The sequence below is a fragment of the Geospiza fortis genome, unplaced genomic scaffold (assembly GCF_000277835.1).
Source record: "Geospiza fortis unplaced genomic scaffold, GeoFor_1.0 scaffold281, whole genome shotgun sequence".
Lineage (NCBI taxonomy): Eukaryota > Metazoa > Chordata > Aves > Passeriformes > Thraupidae > Geospiza > Geospiza fortis.
The window spans coordinates 2569743-2592785 of record NW_005054340.1 but is presented as its reverse complement, the minus strand read 5'-3'; the positions used below and the strand labels follow the sequence as shown (position 1 = coordinate 2592785).

The following is a 23043-nucleotide window of genomic DNA, read 5'->3' as shown; positions in this document are numbered from 1 at the left end:
TACAGATACACTTTGTTTCCTGTTCTCAGCAGCAAAAAAATGCATTCACACACACTATCATCTAATGGCCATAGGAAGTCATATGATTTACAGGAGACACAGAGATTCAGGTAGTCAAAATATTTTTAAATGTGGCATTAAAGAAACCCAGAATATATCTATATATTTAAATTTAAAGTATGCTAAGAGTTAGCTCAAAAATCTAAGCCTACTGGCACATGAAAACTGGAAAGAGTTGTAGAAATTAAGCAGTGTGAATTAGTCTGAAACAAAGTCAGGAGCTGAATGCAGATACCAGAAGTCTGGGGTTAACTCTTCTGGTCAGTTGCCTGCGCAACTGGACAGAGCAATATTGGAACCACACCCTTGTTTTTACATTTAACAATATGTACAGTTTAACCTTTATTCGAGCCTGTCAGAATTGGAAAATAAACATCAGAGCATTATCAGACTTTCTCTGAGGCTGGACTATACTAAACAGCAGCCATGTACAAGACAAAATACTGGTTTTTAACTCATCATTCAAGAAAGAGAAGTAAAAATAACATGCATGAGGCCCACTGTCCAAAGAGTGCTGTGTGATGAGATGAGATTGTTAATGGAACAGTTTAATCATAGCAAAATCCACAATAGGAGTTTGCTGTTGTGATCCTCAGTATTCTTACACCAGGAGTCTATAGACATCCCCTACCAAAGTCCCTAAAACTGTGGGCCATCTTTCTGCATGCACATAATGTGTTTTCACACCTGATTTAAGGTAAAACCTACAGTTAAACATAGGACACTCAACAATGTCATAATTACATAGCTTTTAGGTCATCACTTCACCTCTAACAACCCTTAGGCAGCTGAAGAGTTTTACCATGCAACCTGTCCCAAAGCTATCTTAACACGTCAGAAAGGCAGGGAGATGCCACTCTATCCAAAATATGCTGTGAGCACTACAGCTGAAATATTGATACCACAATTAGGGTGACCACAGGAAATAAACAGTAAGTCTTTGAATAAGCATTGTCTGGTCTTAATACCAACTGAGACAGAAAAGGTCCAAAAAGAAGATTTTTTACAATTCATAAACATGACAAAGGCAAGCTAAAGTTTTACAGACTTTCCTAATTATAGGAAATAATGGGTTCAAAACCATGACTACTGTTTCAGCTTAGATCATATAGCACTTTCAAGTTTATTTAAAAGAAATGTAACCTAAAAAAATTTCTGGACTATGGTCTTGCATTGAAACCTGTTTGTTTCAATTATTGGCCACCTTCTAATCCACTACACCCACCTCTGTTGTTCGAGCAAGCAGAGAATTAAAAAACAGCAGTGGAGGGAGCAGACTGCAATGAGGGGTTACCACTGGGTTTCAGAGGCATTTACAAACAGAAGGCACAACCCAGGTACCTGGGAGATCTCCTACCCTGTCCCACTCTTCGTGACCAAGCAAGGTCTTTCACCACTGAGACTTTTATCTTCCCCCTTCAGAATCCTGTCAGGCTTTCTTTTCATTCTCAGGGATGGCTTAAGAACTTCCTTATCCAGTGTCTGCTTCTAACTTTTTAGCATTTGGAGGTTTGGGATGTGAATGTGGAAAGGGTGGGATTTTTGTGGTTTTTTTTTTTTTCCTTCTTCGCAGGTTGTTCATCCTTGCTTGCTTATTTTCTCCACTTTTTCAGTCCAAAGCACAGCATCTGTGCAAGCAGTAGAGGGATGGCACTGGGAAAACCACAAAAGAGTAGTGGTCAGCTCTAGTACTCCTGAAAATGATCTTAGGTTGTGTTCATGGTGACACTGAAGGTTTTAAAGACAAAACTCTTATTAAACACAGATCAGCTGAATGTTCCAGGCTTTACAACTCAACATAATTTGGATCAGGCACCACAAGGGTACAGGATTCTGACAAAAATTAGCCTAAGTCAAGCCAGGGACTCTGCATTCCACAGTTAGAGAAATAAACAGTACAACTTCAGTAAAAATTATGGTGTAACTACAAAATAATGTTCTCAATCTTAACAGAAATAATTAATATGCTGCAATGGGAAAGGCAAAAAATATTAAATATCAGCAGCACATGCTACAGACACACCAAGAATTTATGTAGTTAAACTTCTGTGATCCTTTTGTACAGGTATTGCGCAGGTTATCTTTATGGTTGAGCAGCTTCAACACACACATTTAAGAGCACTGCTTCAGACTGTGAGAAACTAATCTCTTCCTCTTAAAAAGTCTAAAATTATATTTTATACTATTAGAAGATCACTACATATTTAAGGGTGGGGGGAGAGTGGGATGGACAGCACAATCACCTGAATTATTTCAAAAATACTTAGCTTTTTATATAAGAAAATGAAGTTTAATTTCATCTCATTACTTTTTCATATCTAGCCTCTTCTTGGATTCTAGCAGCCCTAGCAATTTCAAAACTAGATAACAGCTATACTTTTTCAGGCAGTAATCTTAATAAAATTGTTAAATAATTCTCTAGGCTGAAAAATGGAAGAACATCTCCTTATGGTTTTCATGATCTCTTTTTTCTTCAAAATAAGCTTGTTCTGTTTACCTTCAGGGATCTTCAATATTTACTACGCATGATCTGCATTACTGACCAATTTCACTTCGAGGAAATAAAATTTTCAGCTTTTGTTGTTGCCATTTGCTTTTATTCTTCCTGGCAAACACGCTGTTACTTGCCTATAGCATCAATGTGAAAAGGGAGAAACCATATCTGGAAAATACTCTTAAGCCTACAGTCTTAGTAATTCACTAAGAAAACTGAGATGTTTTGAAAATGTCATTCAGCATCTAGAATTTGGAAGTTAATTCTAACTCCATCAAACTTCACAGTGAGGTTAATACCCCAAAACATACAATATTTTAGTCAGAGCAACTAAGCACATTTTATTAACTGAGGAGGAGACTCTACCAGGGCACCTCCTGACCTTCACATCTATAGCAAATAGTGATCCCTTTTAGATAAGGATATTTGCTCTAGCAAAATAGTTTATCCATTTACTATGGATCACACTTTCAACAAAATCCCTGAACAAGTTTCATACGCTTCACCTCCTTCCCAGGTACAGGAGGGATAACGTTTTATCTCACATGTTCCTACAAAGGATATTCTACATGTCTCCCCATGTGCCCTTTTGCTAGATTTTCCTATTGTTTTAATGCCTGTAAAAGTTGATCCTACAACAGAACAGTCAGATTAAAAGAAGGTTTCCTGAAGACACTTTACAAAACCTCTTGGACATTCCAAAAATCTACCTTGGCAATTGCATTGATGGAGATGCTTTTCCAGCCTGTGCAGCAATTCAAATCCTGGTTTTCTTTAGGCTACTGTTCTCCAAAGGGAAAATCCAATATTTTATAGCAAAATTGGAAAGATTTATCTCTTGCATCAGCAAGCAGAGTCTTGCTCTGTGTGAATACACTCAATTCCTAAATGACAATCCATTTCCAATTTACAGATTAAAACCAGCACTAGAAAAAGACTCATTTGTGGACAAGTCCAACATGACAGCAGACAAGGGTTAGAGTCTCCAAAAGGTCATAAATAGTCCCTTTTCATTCTTAGTTCTTCTATTTCACAGCAGTGTTAGCTGTCAGTTACAAGTGTATGTACAAGACTTAAGTATCAGTCCTACACGTATCTAGGCCAATCTTTGTTTCCTTCATGACTGAGCAGAGGCACCAGAACTTAGCACAGGCTAATTCAATGCTCATAGTAAAATTTTATCTATTTCCAAAATCTAATTCTCTCATCTGCACCAAGCATGGACAAGATCTTAATCCTTTCTCTTTGCAGTAATTTTGTTGTATCCCAAGACACACTTATGTCCTCTTCCTTTCCCAACCTTATATTGGGAAATAAAAATGTTTCAGTGATTTCCTTTACAGGTCAGGTTTCTGAACACAGGTTCAATCTTGTATTGCCTTGAAGCTACTCAAATCATTACATTTGTAATGAAATACATTCGTAAACCCCCAAAACAGCTACCAAGATGCTTAAAGATAAACACAGCTTAAAATACAAAGTACTTGAAATTCGATCTAGCAAGGAGCTTGTATTATTGGACTTAAATGCTTTGCAAACTGAAGGAAGGCATTTGAAATGCCAATGCGAAAGAACTCTGAAAGAGCTTCATTTACATGAAGTTGCCTTTTTAAGACACTGTAGTACTTTTTGCCACCTCTATACAAAACAGCAGCTTTTACTTTAAATACCACAAGTCTTATGGTGTCAGCCAGGATGGCTGGTCCAAGCTGGGTCCCTTCTTGCTTACAAGGATGACTGAAATGTCACCTGAGAGCTGCAGGACACAGACTTCATGGATCACAAAGGCACTTGCCTCTTGTGATACCCGACAGACCACATACATCTGAGAACGGAAATACCTTTAGCAAGCCCCATGGTGTTAGAAAGTGCAGCACCAGACAAATGAAACTATTTCACTCAAGTTTGTTTTGGCAGGTTTTCAGCTCTCTAGTCTATCCTTGCCTTGTATTTACACACAGGACTTGGAACAATTCCATTTATCAAGTCTACCTAGGTGGAGCATTAAGTTGGCCTCTAAAATAAGATAGGGACAAAAGGGAAAAGTAACGGAATTCAATACTGTTAACAATTTTCTCACTCTAGTTTTATGTAGGCAGGACAAAAAATGGAGGGTAGATTGGGGGGGGGCGGGGAATCACATGAAATCTGAAGATACAAAAAACTGCTTTTCAAGCCATGCTACTTGGCATAAGGCAACGTTAGCCAAAGATGAAAACCTACTCTTGTAAAAAATGTCATCATAATATCTCAGAATAATTTTCAATTAAGCTAGAAAAGGGATACATACTTATTTTCTTAGTCTAAATCAGATACTCACTAGTGCTTCATGTAAGACTGATGAGCTTCTGGTTATGCACGTTACAACTTTATACATTAATAAAATGGCTATAATTACACACATATCATATATCCAGCATACATATGCTAATGGAAATATGAGATTACTCTGTGTTTCAAGTAAAAGCCACGCTTCACTTTACACTGTCTTTTAAGGGAAGCTATGTTTTTACAATACCTATATCCGCATTAGATACTACCTGAAAAGAGTTACTTAATATTTACACTTGGGCACCTATTCACATAAGAAAAGCTTCCCAATTGCTGAATTTCTAGAGCAACTTTAAGAAAAATGAAAAAGTTTTGGCTAGCCACTATCATGCATTGAACCTGAATAATGAAAGCAACGTCCTTACTCTATTTTGGAATTTAACTTGGACAAAATTCAGCTTCCATTTTATTCTCAGGCGTTTCAGTAAACCATAACCAAGTTATGATTGGTTTTAATTAAGCTAATAGATTATGAAAAATAACTACCTAAAATCACACAAATCCTTTTTTTTGGGCCTCCATTTGGCTTCTAAAACCTGGTTTAGTTTGGCAGACACTTATACCTACCAAATGGCAAAAGCAAGAATAAAAAAGCAATGAGAAAACATTGCCACTGGAATGACATCTAATATCTTAAAAACTGCCTCCACTAACAAATATATCTTGCAATAATTTTAATGGTGTATTTACCAACCTTTAAGGAAGAAACTGTTCTTACGATCATGAAATTCCCAAAGCGACTTTGTTGAGCATTTTGAAGTATGCCATCCTTCCTGCTGTATTTTCTGTGTGTGTCATATCAAATTCTATCAAATAGAGCCCATGCTCTAAGTCCTCCTAGCTTTTGAAGACTAATACAATTTAAGTCAGAGCCTTGATTCAGAGTATCAAACTGATGGATACTTGTTTATTCAAATTATAAATAAGTTTTTTACATATAGAACAAACCAAAGTATAGATAAATGAGTCATTAATAACACAACTTAACATACACCATTTAAACAAACAAAAAAAGCCCTCACTATTTTACATGTTGTTACAGTTTGCCTTCATGGCAGGCAGCCATCCTGCATCATTCGTGGGTGAGGAAATGGACTGAAATGATAAATGACAGGAGTGGTTTCTAAGAGTTACAAGTTCCTTGATTCTCCCCAGAACAGGGCCTTTTTTCAGTGGAGATGTCATTACATCAGAAGTTTATACCTGAGAGCTCAGAACTTTTACTATCAATATTAAAATTAAAAAAAAACAAACAAACAAACAAAAAACCAAAACAAACCTATTATCAGCAAGCTTAAGTTCATGACTGCACTCTGTACTTCATGGAAAAGTTTCAAGATCTGCAGATCAACGAGTTGACATTCACAGTACATTACTTCAGCTCTGTTAACCACTTTGGCAAGGAGTCAGTCCTTGTACAGTCATCAAGAAGTACAGAAAATAATTCTTACCCTTTCCCTTCTAGGTCCACACTACGTACTTGATTAATGACTGACAAGTTTCTCCACTAACACAAATTGACATATTTAGCAGGGAAGCCATAGAAAATTGTTTGCCTATCAGTAGAAATTCAACATAGGATTTGTACAAAGATTAAGTTTATGAAAGATGGGACAGATAATTTGCAGCAAGAGAACACACCAGTAACCTCCCACCACAGGAGATCTTCTGTAAAAAGCTTTACTAACTCCAAAAGTCTCATCTTGGACAACAGGGAGTAAGTAGTAGCAAAGTCTCAGTAACAGATAGCATTGCAAGACTGCAAGCAGATGCTTTTCCCCGTGTTAGGATAAAAGGAGCACATTTTCAACACCTGAACTTGTCTACTTCTGGTGTAGTCAAAATTTTTTCACCCAGAACAAACCAAGATTAAGCTACTCAGTTGCAGCGTTACTTCTCAAAACAATTTAACCAGACATTTAAATTATCCAAGACAAAAGCTTAATTGCTCCTAATAATTTAAAAGCTTCAGAGCAAGCAGAAGGTAGATCAAGATGATGGCATCCTGTACTAGATTTATGATGCTGAAGCCCTTTTATGCCTATAGGAAAAACAAACAAGGTTTTTATTTCCTTCTCCTTGTGCACAATATTTGGTGAAGAATAGTTATGACTACTACTCCAGCAATCAAGCCCATTTTTCTGCTTGTGGAAGTAGATTAATTTATGACTGCCATTGCTCGCTGAGGAATATCTTTCTGAATAACTCTACAATATGGGACATGATTTCATTTCAGGTGAGGCTATCAAAATACAAAGGATACAGCTCCATAAAAAAACCAAAAACAAACAAACAAACAAAAAACCAACCAAACAAAAAACCCAAAACCCCAAAAAACCAAACAGACAAACATAAAACAAACAAACAAAAACCAAAATGGAGAACCCAAAACCTGGAAAAGGAAAAAAAACCACCACATTTATTTTTTTTTATGAAAGAGCATTCAAGTCTACTTTGCTGTTGCACAAAGTTCTGCCAAGCAATTCCATATCATTTTCATGTCCTGCAGGCAGTACCCATTTGATCCATGATTTCCATTTGAAAATGGACTAGGTATAGCCAGTAGGCTTTTCAGAAAGCCACCAGCCACTACTTTACACCTCCAACCCTCACATCATCTGGGAGAGCTGCCATCGAATCCCTCAAGATTACTGATGATTTCTCCTGCTGGCCAGCTGAAACTCAGCAGTACAGCAGAACTGAGCATTGCCCTAAACCAGTCCTCTCAGCCAAGGTCAAGAGACAGTAATCTCCAACCCAACTTTCATGCTGTCCAAAGCTGAAGACTCCAGAGCTCTGCTTGGTCTCAGCAAAGTTTTGACTGCATTAATTGAAGCACATGCACAGCTATGAGGGCTGCAGAGAAATTAGCGACTCGTTTGCCTTTAGTTCTGTGAATGCAAACTGCCATGAGTGCCCTATGGTTCCACAGTCAACCATGGCTTAGCAAAGCCATTTGTCAAGCTACCAGGAAAAAAATTAAGGTCTTCACACTAAGCAACTCCAGCCCAGACAAGCAATGCAACAGAACAGGGCTGTGAATACCAAGTGGCTTCTGCCTCCCACATGACCAACAGTCCCTCTCAACCTCAACATGTAAACCTTAGTGCAGCCATACTTTATACATCCTTGGAGAGGATTAATTTAATTTTGATTTCCTCTCAGTGTTTGCTTTGGAAGTTTGCAGCTTGAGCCATATATATATGACCAAAGTTTGGCAGCAAGAAGCCCGTAACTATGATGTATATCATTTCAGCCTGGCGAGCATATTCAGAAAACTAAGGTGGCAGTGAGGACAGCTTCATCTCACATTCAGAAATAGTGTAGGAATAAGACATTTCCAGGAGGTAAATTTAAGATGGATGGAGTCTGATATCATCCATGTGACTGAGGGAACACAGCGCTCAGCAAAACAAGCTTTGACCATGACAGAGGAGGTGGCAGACATACAGATCTTTAAAGGCCATTCCATCAAGGTTTCTACTGTGTTGGTTACTGGTACCTTCCAAAGCTTGCCAGAGCAGTGGTGAAACCAGGGCCGTGCAAAGAGGTATTATTGACACAGGATAGCACACAGAAAACTAAGAGTTTTGCTGGTCCAGTTTGCATGTTTGAGCATAATGCTAGATTGATGAAAACAGTAAGAATTTTCTCAAATACTCTCCAATGAGAGGAATAGTAATGAACTCTGAACCGTACTATTTCCAACTTAAGTGTCAGTTAAACATTACAAATTTCAGCCTCAACTTTTATTCCAACAGCTGTCCATCACAAAAGTTAAAAGCATGTATAAGATGCTATTCTAGATACATAATATTCTGTTCCAAGTAATCATAAAATCATGCTTTTATGATAATACCTCCCAACCTATAACACATTTTGTGCACAATAGAAAACAGCTTCTACTGCATTCCAACTAAATACAAGGACTTTGTTTTTAGCTTATTCATGCTGTTTCTATATAGCTGAAATGCATTTGCTCAGCTGAGTTCTCCGGTACCTCCCTGCAGTCATAAGCTCCAATTTATGAGTGAAGAAGGCATTATTGCCTGGAGCAAAAGAATCCATCTGTCCTGACACAGACCTTGTTTCAAGGATTTTCTAGCACACAAGGGTTCTTCACTATGTACAAACTCAAAATTATCCAACATCACAACCTATTACAGTTTCAATAGTCTTGTAGCATTTAGATTTCCATGCACCTAGAATTGATAGGGTTCATTTGATTAGACCTCTCTATGAGTCTGTCAAGATTATGTTGTTGCTTCCCTCAGAAGCTTTCTGCAAAGAGACACAAGTGCAAGAATGCAATGGCCTACATTTTCCTTAATGTCTTGTTATCACTGCTTAGCAATGTGTTATCCCTACAGATGAAACCTAAACCTACCTTTTTAATATTATACACCACAGAAGCTTTATTTTAAACTTTGGCTTTACTACCTTTGCTATCTTTTAACATCACCACTCCCTTTTCCCAATCTAAATTCAAGGCCTTTAGTTTGAGCAGTCCTTTCTCTCCTCAAAATTCAGTTTCGTGTTTCTGTGATAGGGAACCAAAAAAACTTGTTTAGCAGAAATTGCAAAAAAAATTAAAACATACTCCATTCAGACTCAGTCACAAGCTCAATGCCAGAGCTAATTACGACTGTTCCATTGAAACTAAAAAATCAGAGAAATGAATAGGAATTATCAGGCCCAACTCCTCAGTAAAAAGTTCACAAAAGAAAAGGAAAAAAAAAAAAGCGGGGGGGGATAAAACCTGTTTAAAATCTGTGTCAGTTCCCGACATGGTATTTCATCCAGGCCCAAGATTCAGCATGCAATGTTCAAATACCAAAAATAAGACCATGTATTTCAACACCTATATATAAACTTCTATTTTTCCTTTTAAGCCTTTGCCATCAAGTGATTCATGCTTTGACTACAGCTATCTGAAGACTATCATATTTTGGATGTGTAAGACAACATCATTTACAAGATGGTGCAACATAATCAAACACCTGGTTTTCCCTGGCCTTCTTCTGTCAGCCTACAATTCTTTCCTCAAGGAAAAAGAGAAAATTATGATTTTTTTCACCTACTTCCAGATGTTAAACACCAATGGCTCTGACCAGGATACCTGAAGTTTCAAAAGCTCCAGCTAACTTCTACATCCACATTAAGCAGAATCAAATTAAGTGCATCTGGCATGGTAAGGCATCAAGTCGCACTTCCAGAGCTCTGCACAGGATGCCCTGACAAACTAGGACAGGAGTGTCCTTCATTTGGATCAAATTAACACAGACATGATGTACAAATGAGGACTTATAACCAGCATGTCAATAAAACAGCACAGGAGCCTAAACACTTCCAAGCCCATTAGAAGACCTAATTCTGAGCTGAACACACCATTACCAGACCACAAAACTTGCCCACAAACCTGGGTCAGAATTGAAAAGAGCACAGTCCAAGGAGAAGCAATTTTTTTCCGTTGATATTTGAACCACATTAGCATTAAAAAATACTCAAAGTCAGAACAAAATTGATGTTACTTGTTTAATTTTCAAGAAACAACCAAGGCAACACAACTTTCCAGCTTTTGAGTAAACAGGCACACACCACAAACTACTGCAGTACAGTGTTAATGAGGTGAGGACTGATGATGTGTTCGCAGTTTAGCATCCTCCCATGCCAAATTTCTTGAAAATTCCAATACACACACAGATGGGAAGAGTTGAAGCTCATCCAAATCTAGAATTTAGTTTCCTGGACACTAGTAAATGAAACAAACAAAAATAAATAACCCTCCAACACATAAATAGCACCCTAGCACCTAAAATACACACACTTTTCTTGCAACAGAGAACTGTATCAGAACATAAATGGAGACCAGCACCATTGACAGCCATGCATTTCATACCAAAGATGATCTTGTCCTCAGCTTAAAAGGAGCTGACAAACATGCTTCAGATTTTCATTTAAGTTTGAACTATTTTCTTTTCATAGAGGCTTTGTGTAATGATTGATCACCAGCTCCAGTTTATCTCACTATTCCAGAGTGAGTCTTTTTAAGAACAGCTCAAGCTGTTTTTGATGGGCAACTTCTTGATGGGACATATCCATAGGTTCAGTGAAGCTCAGACATCAACTGAACTCCTTCAAAGCTTGAAGAAATATGGCCTCTATTAGGACTTGAAATTAGAGCCACTTACTCTTGAATTTAGCGTAAAAGTATAAATTCAATTCAAGACAATAAGCAACATTTTCAGAGCAGTATGTCGACTATTTTTTAGAACCACACTCACAATCCCAAGATAAATATCATTAAATTTTACATAGAGTTCATGATTAATCTTTTGGATTAAGGAAGTCTATCTGGTTACACAAGTAGCATCAGATTCAAAAGATTCATTGTGATTACATTTGCTGTTAACTAAACCATCTACTACAAAACGCTTGTTTCTCTGGCATGCACTGGCTAACCATTCAAGCAAAAAGTCACAATTTCCACAAAGGGGTCCAAAGGAAACACTTTATCTTTTCTGCAGTATCTGAGCCTGCTAACTTTATAAGCAAAATATATCATATTTAGTAATAGACAGTAGAATACAAAGGTTTGGTCACTCATACTATTTTTTAAATGATTTTGCAGATACTGTTTTTCAGTTTCTTTTACCTAGTTTTACTCTTCACAGTTCCAACTACATTCCTTTTTTCTCCTATTAGGCAAATAGTTAAGTTTTTGTTTTGTTAGGGTTTTATTATTCCTCCTTCAAAAACAGTACAGAATATCACATATTTAAATATGGTTGCTTCAATTTAGAATCAGGAGATGTTCAACAGTTCATGGCATATTGTCCTTCTACACTTATCTTATTTCCAAGATAGATGAGAAAAGATTTTATCTTGGACAAGGATATATAAGGAGTTGATCTAATATTTCATGTTCTGATTTCTGTGAAATTTGCAGGTTTGAAATTTAAGCAGCATTGAAGCAATTACAGTTCTGAGTTAAAGCACAAATGAAGCATAATAAGTTACTCTAATAGTCTGGGCATTAACTTGATATCAAATTCAAGAGATTACCCCAGTCTTTGCTTTAGGCCTCTGTTCATATCAAAACTGGAATAACCAATAACAGAAATCAGGACATGAGATAAATTACATCAGTTCTGAGCCTTGTTTTTTCTGTTCACAGCATTTGCCAGCTGTCTAACTGAAAATGGACATCTATCAATAATCATGACATAGTTTCTCATAACCAAATCTCATGTTTGTTTAAGAATCTTCACAGTCTTCTCCTTACGAACAATATTTTAAAAACAACTAGTATGGTTTCAGCAACAAAAAAAAACAACATAGCAGGTGGGGATATTTTGTGTATCATTTTGGGTTTTGTTTTGTTTGGGTTTTTTTTCCATATACAAGCACACATTCTAAACAGAATTAAAAATATATGAAAGCATTAACACATCAAGGTGAGAAGATAACTAATTATCCTTCATTCCACACAGCTATTTAATATGACTGGTGAAATCTGAACCCAGTGACTGAATGGCAGTGCTGCTATTTTGAATTGGATACACTTTGCCTGGGAGTGACATTCTCAGCATAGTCCAGCAAACATTCACATTTCACTAAATATTACAGGTTTAACTAGACAGTGGCAGAAGTGATCTTTACGAAACATGGATGGGTAGAAGCAGATTTGTCATTCATCTAATGCCATTTCAGAAGAAAGAAAAATAAATATTCCTTGATAGCTTTTTCTTTTCCAAAACCAAATTTGTTTAGTCTGCCAAATTAACAGTGCCAACTGACAGCTACTGATGTCAGATTTTTTTACTGGAACACAAAAAAGCATGTTGAGAATATTGTGTTTTTTAGCCAGGTCTAGAATAGTCTCTCATAAAAACCAGGCACATCAGCTTCTTCATCAGCTTCACATGTTTTACATGGCAAAAGCTTTCAAAAGACAAACTCAAGGCTGGACAGAAAATCCATAATATAACTGAATCTGAGGTACAAGGGCATTAAAAGAAATTTGAGAAAGTTAACTCTACAGGAACAGCAAAGGGAAAATACACTCACAGCTAAAATCAGATTGAGCTGCAATTTTGCCTCATATTACAAGAAGTTACTACAGTCTTGTTTTTAAAGAGAGAAAAAAAGCAAGAGTAAGAGACCATTTTCAGAAAGCAGAGTTCAAGCTAATGGTTTATTCCAGCCCACAATAAAGAAGGGTCAATAGTTTTACAAGATTGAGCTCACAAAATACAGTCCAATTACAATTTTATCATTTAGACTACATGTGTGCCTGTTCTCTAAGGAAAACTACTACAGAAATCTTTCCTGGACCAAGGTAAATGACTGCTCTGAACAGCGAACAGTTACCGAACTTCTGGGTGCCATAGTAAGTTTTTATTGCTCAAATGGAAGCTCAAACCCTATGTGACAAGGCTTACAAATGTTTCTCTTATGAGGTGGAGGTGGAAAATGTGGGTGTATCAAATAAACAAAGAAACAATCAATGTTTACATATGCCCACATGGACATATAAATATTGATGTTAAGCAAGTATCACAACTGGAAAAAAGAATTTGTTCCTACTGCCCACATCCTTGAGATTTCTTACTGTTTGTCTCAGAGATTCCCACACAGCATTATTTACCTACAGTGAACAAGGTAGAAAACTTCCCACAAACAATGAATACCTCACAGTGCTGGAAAATTTCACTCTCTTTGATATACAGGATGGAAATGAGAAAAATATACATGATGCTGTGGAAAACTAAAAGCACTATAGATTAGATTAGGCACTGGTAAACCCCAAAACATAGTTATGATAACTGACAGAAAAATTTACAATGGAGATATATGATGTATCCAAGTCACTGCAAGCAGCATGCCAGATTACAGTCACCCAGTAAAGCCATCAAGCTTCTTCCCACCCACACATTCACATGTCCAAGGCAGAACAAACATGCCACAAGGAGGTGACAAGCCTATGGAAAGTCTCCATACTTCACTTTGTGGGAGGGTAACTCAGACTAGCTGATCTAAATTGACTACAGGATCTTGCAAACAAGCATTTATAAGGCATTTCTAAGGAGACCCTGCCTCTTCTGGCAAACCTGAGTACACCCAAGAGGACAGAGCAAGGAAGTAAAAACCTCCTAGACCAGTATAGATGACATGCTGCTATGGGCACTTGTTTTTCTCTATCTAAAAAAAAAACAAAACAAAACAAAACAAAAAACAAATAAACAAAAAAAAAACCCCTTTTATTTGAACTGTTAATACAACAATTTTACTTTGAGATTCAAGAGTGACAAACTCCCAAATCCATCATCACAGCTCAAGATGTAAACTATCCCTAGATAGGAAAGAAGTATCACAATGGTCCAATGGTCAGTCAGTGACCAGACACACAACTACACCACAAGTTCTATGTTCAGGTGTGGCTGATTAAGGCTAGAGGAACACATAAATGGCAAATCATCCAATTATATTCATGTTCACAACTTCTCCCTATACTTCCAGCCTAGTCTGATTTAACTGCCTAAACCAAAGATGATTCAGCAGCCAGAATTAACAGGAGCAGAGGAATTATCATTGTCCACTCTTGAACGGCCCTTTTCATCAGCCGATAGTTCTCAAGGGAAATCTGGGAATGCTGGCAGAATCGAGGAGATGCCAACCTTGAGAAAGACACAGTAGCAGGAACTATGGTACAATAAGCCAGAAGAGAAATACAGAATGGCTCAGCAACTCCAAGAAGATATTTCTCAAGCATGCTGCTAGTTTTGGCACTGTTGGTGGTATCAGTCTTAAAAATTACACAGTCATTCGACAAACTGACATTAAAAGATAAGATATTGGAATATAAGACAGGATATTTTGTGCAATAAATTTAAACTACAGCATTTTAACAGGGATTGCGAAGTTATAGTCAAAGAATTTTCCTGTTCCAATTTTATTTCATTATTTCAATCAAGAATTAGAACTAATCTGAAGCAAGTTGCTCGTCTCAGTTCATAAATTCTGAAAAATTGATAAACCTGACATATTTAAATATGCATTATCAGGTTGTATATATTCCCCAAGAAGTCTTAGGAGACAGTCTAGCATTCAAGAAGGATGGGGTTTTGACTAACAAATACTGGGTATTCTTCATATCCTTTGAGACGACTTCACTTTTCAGAGAAGGAATCTACTTTAGACAGCTATCACAGGCAATAACAGGACGAACAGTTAAGTGTCAGAACCTCCCTGGGATAACAGTATTTAAGTAGTTTGGTACAGTATTTTACCTAAAGAATTATATTTGGGATCTTGGATTCCTTAAAATCAGATTTACAGGTAATTGAATAAACTGCAATCACTCCTACCAAGCATCAAACCTCACTTGGAAAAGCTAATGCCAGGTTTCTAAATTGGGATAATTTCTCTTTAACTGTACTGTAAGTGCATTTGCTCTGGTGGGTCTCACATTTCAGGCAGCAGATCAAATAAGACTGCAGTTTCATGTACCTTTCCAATTTGTTCTTGGTATTGTTTGGGCAAGTTTTAAACATTTGGCTATAGCATTTCAGTACAAATTAGCCAGAATAATGTAAGGTTTCAATTTGCAGGTTTAACCTTGCCTCAGCTACTTTTGCCTTGTATATGAACTCAAATTTAAATGCTGATTGTAATGGTATTGTTGTAATTAGCAGAACAGTTCTGCAGGAATACTGCCTATTAGATTGCAAAACCATATCAAGATGTGGTTAAGTACAAAAAAAACAGTGCTTAAGAGCAAGCTCTATACTACTTTGTACCTTCACACACTGCTTGAGGTGATTACATTTGTGTACGCATTCAGATATGTTGGTTCTTAGAGCAATTTAAATAGTGAGCTCTGTTTATTCAGCCAAACTGTTTACAGTTTTGGATTTATAAGCTGTCATGCCTCTCAGCCCCCCTCTTACTCCTCCTCAATCTTTTTGGCTTGAAATGATTCTGTTTTGGCACATTCTGCAATGCAACATTTCGCTTTTCTAGAATACTCCCCTGCTAGAAAAGTAACACAAAACCCCAGGAAACTTACCGAGCCTCCAGTTTCACTACCAACTCAAAACAGCCACAGCTCACCCAAAGCCAACTGAATCTCTGCCCCGTTCCAAGCAAGCAGGGGCAAATTCAGGCATTGATATCAACTTCTGACACACTGTGGTGTACAGAAAGCCTGCTTTGACAGAACTTCAGTAGTAAAGCCAAGAGCCCAAATACCCACCAAGAGGCTGCAAAGACATGAGGATAGATATGAAAAGGAAGAGAACTGCCATAAAAAGAATAGGAATTATGCATATATTCGCATTCATCCAGAATGAACACTTAAAGCTTTTCATTTCTGATACTGGGTTAATAACCTTCTAATGTTAAAGAGAAAATGAAAAGAAAAATGGCAAAGAACCAAAGTGGGAAAAGATTTCTTAACAGGTAAAGAGCTCTTTCTCCCGAAGGGATCATCAAGAAAATCTGAGTTAAAAACTGCATCTCTTTTCAGCAATAGTCTTTTGCCAAAACACCTAGCTCAGTGTCTCAAAAAGGTACTCAAACAACTCAAAGCTTCAGTGGAAGTTCGATATACCAAACAGCGCTACCTACCTATTTATGTCAACCTTAATACACAGAAAGGATGTCTATTTGCAAACTGGCTCTCTGAGGTTTTATCTCCCCTTAAAAAATATCAGATTGCACTCACCTAAATCTCAGTTTGAGCTGATTCTCTACAAGGAACCATTTAAAATACAAAAAGCATTCCATAGCAACGAACCTGCTCCATCTTCCCAAATTTTTTTATACTGCTCATCACAGTCCACAACGCAAGAACTTCTCCTCTTAAATTCATTGAATAGATTAATAATTACTCAGAGATCCAAAAGATACCATATGTTTTAAAAGAATGTGGTCATGAAGCCAAAAGAAATTAAACTAATTACAATCTCCCAGAAAGTATCCTATAACAAGTACTTTGTTCCCTCACTTGTAAGGTGAAAGGAGAGACACATGACCCAAATAAATTTGTGTTCAAGAAATGTCACTTAATATATTTCCATGTAGAGCAGTGATAAATGTTTTCTGGTATTGAGGCCAATTTTCTTCTGGAAAAAGAAAGTTTTCTATAGAAAAGCTTCAGTGGCCAGGGCCTACAAAAAAAGGATGGCCAATGGCCCCAAACACAGCCCGATCAACAGAGCCATCATCTTGCACAGGGTACAGTAGAACTTTTACATGAGTAATTAAAGTATTACATGTTTGCAAAGGGCTACATTTTCACAGAGTTGCCCCCCAAGACGGTTTAATGGAGGGAATGACTTCTAATGAATGCAATTGTTCCCACCAGGCTATAGGCCCTGCTGCTCTACGAGTCATTGAAAAATTTAGGTTAGAAAAGACTCTTGAGATCATTAAGTCCAACTGTAAACCCAGTACTGTCAAGTCCAGCAGAAACACTACAAAATCCAAATAAAACAGGAAGGAGGATACAGCTATGAAAGGGAGGGCTCTTCTTGTACACACCTAACTGCAGAAGAAATACCTCTTTTATTGAGATGCATACAAACAGCTACTGCCAAAACAAATTCATTTGGTCTCCACAATAAACATACATTGCAGTGTACTCTAGAATTGTCAGAGTACTGCAAAAGGAGAAACAAAGTAAAATACTTAGTCTTTGAAAGTCCCTAGAAGTCAACTAAAAGCAGATAAAATTTTAACTTCTTCAAAATACAGCAGGTGGCTTCACCACGTTTTTGCAAAACTCAAAATACAATGATTTAATGGGATATATTCAGAGGTACTTCAGCACTGAGCCCTTCTGCTAAAATAATGTTCTACTTCAGCCCTAATCCTTCAATTTGATTTTACAGAAACTGAGAAATAAATTAGAACTTCTACATTGAGCTCATACATACTCAATTTAAAGCTGCCTCTGGATTACATCTTAACAGTGCTACACATGAAATGCAAACAGTATTGCTTTTTTTATTTGAAAAACAGTCAGTCAAGTTAATACAAAGTGTGCAGCTCGGACATAACATTCCACGCTTTGCAGGTAAGTTGGAAGAAATCTCCCTGATCAAGGTAAGCCAATACAAAAACAGTCATTCAGTCTAATCTTCTAAATCAAGTTTCAGACAATAATATTCCAGCTGAGACTATGTCTAGCAAATTGCATTTAAATGGCCCACAAAAATCCATTTAGTCTTTCACTTGCCAGAGACCAATGGGGGGTAGTAAAAACTCATGCATTCTCACATTTCCAACTGTAATTGATTGATAGGGTAAAGAATTGCAGACAATGTCTGAGACTGGAAAGGAAGTTAAAGGCAGTGTATATTCAAAGCTGAAGGAAACTGCATCCTCAGGAGACAGTGTGGAGGCATCAGTGTCCTTGCACACCCACAGGCTACCAGGCTTCCTTCTGAGCCAAGCTGTAGCCAAACCAACAGGTCTCTCCAGCCTGTGATTTACACAGAGGACCAGACATCTGGGTTTTGCCATCTTCCCTTCACTGAAATACACAAAATGAGAGCCACTGGACTCCAGTTTCAGCACCTCACGATTCCTCTCAAGTGCATCACTGGTATGTCAAAGTCTGAATTTAGGAAGCTGCACAGTCTGCCAGGTACTGTCTGCTTTCCTCTATGCAACGAAAACAGAGTAGTGGTTACCTCTCTGATGCATCACTGAGTGAAGCTTGTTTAGCTAAGGATACCAGCACACACTGTCCTTGTCTGGGGAAGATGTGCCCTTCACCCAGACACACTCAATAGCATGGCCAACATTTTGTCTCTTTAGAACATAAAATATTCCACAACCCTAAATGCTCTAAATCCACAAAGTGAAGCAGGGTACCATTATTTTGGTCCTAACTGCACTACCCATGCCCATCAAGAGAATTAAATGATGTTGCCTTAAGTGGATATCTAGGACTGGAACAACAAAAGCCATTTCAAGCATCTTGTTACCTATTTCTGGTACCCATTCTGTAGAGAAACATCAGAGCTCTGAAACTTGACAGATAATGTGGTTGAAGTCATCAGGATGAAGAATGTGGTTTGATTGCTTAAACTGATGGAAAGATGACACCTGCTGTCAGATACCTTCTGAGGTGGTCTGCTCTTCCAAGCTACAGTCCTGCTTGACATCTTTTTGCAGTTCTTGGGAATATGTAGCTGCCTAAGTAGTACTTTACATGACTGCTTCTCTGCTGTACAGTACCAGAGATAAGATGCATCATTCCCACAAATTTCCGTTCTATTGTTTCAAGGCATTCATTCCATTGATTCAGCTTCAACAAGTGCTGTCACAAGTCACCTGTCACAGAAACAGAAGACAAGCTGTGCAGAACTGAAAAGAATTAGGTCTGATTAAAAAGCTGGAAAGCAGAAACTGTGAAAGGCCTTCAGCCCCAAACAAATATTATGTTCTTCACAGGGCTGGGCACTCAAGAATGGAGCTGGCAATAGAAATTCAGAGGGGGAAAAGAAGGTATCTTCCACTTGCTCAATCAGGATCACGTCCCATGGCAATGAAGGTGAAGAAGAGTTCACCTGCAATGTTTCCTAGTCCTTCCCACACCAAAGGTAGCTGCATACAGCTCATCACACAACACATGGCTCCTTCATAGAACAACACACTGTTGTGCTGTGAATTTACAATACAGGCAGAATTGGACCATTCTGTCCCTGCAGTAAATAGCCCCCAGTGAAAATAAAGATACACATACAACCCTCTGTGCTGGGCAGATACTATTGTACCATGGCAAGCAAATACTACAGTATTTACAGGACTAGGTAAATCTAACTAAAAGTTTAAAAAATGTTATGCAACCACTCCAAAACATGTAAGTGCCACTGCTTGTACAGCATCTAGCACAGCCAGACTCCTGTTCTTTGCTGGCCCCTAGGCAGTACTCTGTAACTGAATGGTACAAAAACATTCAGCATTCTGTAAGAACAGAACTCAAGTTGTCTTGAGGAAGGTATGAATCTTTATTACCAGCTGAATCTTCCTTCAGTATATGTCTATTGTCCATGGGGAAAAGAGGCAGCATTAGTAAAAACTCCAGGCACAGAAGTTGATAAATGTGCCTTCAGTAACAGCACCAGTTTCAACAGTGCCTGTTTTGCTCCAGCTACTTTCGTATCTCTCATCTCACTTGCCTTCACAGAATTCTTATGCTCCCTGGTTGTGACATTCAAAATATCTGCCAGATTATGCAGAAATCCACATTAAGGTAATTTCTATTAAACTTCTCCGCACTAGTAATTCCTCAGGAGAAAGAAATGGTAGGAAAGTACCAATAGCACAGGTTGAGGAAGAAGCTACTTATGAATCTGTTGTCAAAATAAGTATTTGTCAAATCACACTATTCCAGGGCACAGAAAAATTAGGCTAACAACTGAAATTGCCTCCACATATAGAATACACAATTACATTGCTCTGAACTCTGATTTTGCACAGGAGCTCATAAAAACATAATTTTACTACAGTAACTACTGGTCTGCATTGAAGCCTCCCTCGCTAATGAATTAATCAGCTGCAAACTAGTGGTGAAGATTTCAAGGTTTGTACTCAGTGGCTGAATAAAGGGCTAAATTAAGAATATAAATCATAGAGATTAGTACAGGATTATTTTGCATTATCTTATTTGAATCCAAAGGGAAAAAATGCTTTACAGACTGAAGTAGAAAAGAAATTCAGAGCAATTATTAAGTACTGACTTCAGAGTTTCCACGATTCTTTTGTGGTTTCTTTTCTTTTTCATTCCTGGCTGTCATAAAGAGAATACATTTCCTAAACTTTTTTTGTATCCTGGTAATTCACCTATTTCAGATCCCTGAAAACTTTTGAATCTACGTTTAGAGAAACATGAAGTCTACTATTCAACTTATAATTAACCATTTATTTGTTTGTTAAATTTATTGGCTGGACTAAAAAGCACAGATGGTAAACCAGTATTTCTTATGATTCATAAGTGCCAGATATTCATTCCTGGTATGGGATTATGCATGCCCAACAACAGAACTCTTGTGATTTATGTGGTCATTTATAACTTACATGAACTGCTTTTACTGAACAGATTCTACAGTCATAGTCAGACTTGCCACATTAGAACTATTCAAAAGACTGATTTCCTTTAACCATAAGAAATAAAACTAAACTGAGAGCAATCAGAGCTTGTAACTTAATTTGTAGCCACAGAAATGTAAGAAATCAGAATTATAACTCAATTACTACCAAGTAAAACCAAATCATTATGACAGTTAAACAGAAATACTAGTTAAGGCATATAAATACACAATTTTTACAAAGCCTTATGGCTTACATCATTAAATTAGATATAGTTACTTCCTCTCAGCCTTAAAAGACACAATTATAAAAACTAGGGCAAATAGACTTCCATTTAACAGGGCACACCTACTCACATGTAAAAAGTCAGAAAGGAAGAATCAGCATTTCTCTGTTCATAGACCAGTTAGCACAACATTGTACTGATACTGACAGACATGACATCTCCTTCCCCTGGACATCAAAAATCCAGCCCTCGGTGATGACATACTCCAGTAATTGAGGTGAGGTGTATTGACCTAATTAAATCTGTCAGGTCAGCATGCCCACAGCTATACCTTTGAAAAACTTGTCTCAAACAAGTCACATTTTCATAGTGTTTACAATATGAAAAGAATTTGACTGATATTTAACCTAAATTGTGTGTCAAAAACCTTCCATCAAGCAGATCCTTCACATATAACTGCAAAACAATATTACATAAAATCTTAAGTATAAAGGCCTTTGCTGAAAAAGTGGCATACAAAATTACTCCTAACTCTCTACGTTTGGGTTCTGCAGAACTACTTAAATCCTTTGTCACAAATTCAAATCAGAAACTACAACAGGCAGAAGTGAAAACTGTTTGAAGGAAGAATGGCTTTGGGATTTCTAGCAGACCAATGCTACTCTACACAGAAGGAGTGAGGAGGAGAGTTTCTTCTTCTGAAAACTGCTAGGATTCTGCTGGGGGGCCTGACCTGGGTAATGAGTACCAGCTGCCTACCTTCACTGGTAGCTGCATTCTTCTGGGCTTTGGTGGGTGTGTGATCCGTACTTGAACTCACGTCGGATGAGATGCTTGAGCTGCCCTTGCCTGCAAAAGAAGAAGGAGGTGGAAAGGGAGGGAGGGGGAGGGGAGAGAGAATAAACATGAGTTCAAACTTTGAAATAGAAAGACCTTCAATATCTGAACCTGGAACAACTCCAGGAAGCTTTAAACTAGGTTTAAAGCAGCTGATGTTCATTTTGTACACACCAGAATAGGAATTCACTGCACTGTAACTTCTAGCATGTGCATCTTTACATGTATTGAGGCTGCAAATGGTCTCCTATGCCACAGGGCCTCTCAGAACATATTTGCTAAGCTCTGTTGAAAATTAAATGTTTGTGATTAAAAACATCAGTTTACTCATTCAAATACCTCTAACACAGATCAAGAAAAATGGTTACTTTCAAAATATGTTAAATGAGCTTAGATTTCTGTCTTATGTGTTCACATCATGTATTCAAGTCATTTGGTCACGTGAAAATGAAAGCAAGGTATCTGTTTTCTCCTTCACCATACTCACTGCATGATGTAATGCACCATTTCAAAATTAACTTCTCACTAATGGTGGAGGGGTTTTAACTGTAAATCATAACCTATGGATGTTTCTTCTCTTATTTTCTTTCTTAAAAGCTTTTAGGATGTCAAATTCTAGATACACGTTACAAACAAAATAAATCCAAATACATATTAAAAATTAACCTATATAGATACTACAGAAGAACAGAGTTGGCTAAACCAAAGCAGTCTTTTTGTTTTCCTGTGAGGATCTAAGAAGGAGTCACTTCTGTTTCCCTCCATTCATTCTACTCGATCTCAGTAATTACTAACAGGGAATACTGCTCTACTCTGCAACAGGAACCAGACCAACCACCCAATGGGCAATAAGTGGGATAATTCTAGAGAGAGGAAATACAGTGAATACTGTTACATTTTAAGAAGTTACCTATCCCCACAAACACTGCATCACTGAAGCTTTAAGACCTATTTTTTTTGACCAAAATTAATCTGTATGCAGAAAGCTAGC

At 37.5% G+C, this 23043-nt stretch overlaps 1 protein-coding gene across 3 annotated transcripts in view; it reads right to left on the bottom strand.

Moving 5' to 3' along the window:
* Nucleotides 1–22064, bottom strand: part of FBXL7 (F-box and leucine rich repeat protein 7) — a 131950-nt gene extending 109886 nt beyond the window's left edge. The window contains exon 1 of one of the 3 annotated variants that reach the window (XM_005422567.3): nt 21975–22064. The gene's annotated coding sequence lies outside the window, so the exon portion shown is untranslated. The remainder of the gene's footprint in view (nt 1–21974) is intronic. The other 2 variants (XM_031058259.1, XM_031058258.1) reach the window with 2 other exon arrangements.
* Between the last annotated feature and the right edge of the window lie 979 nt (nt 22065–23043).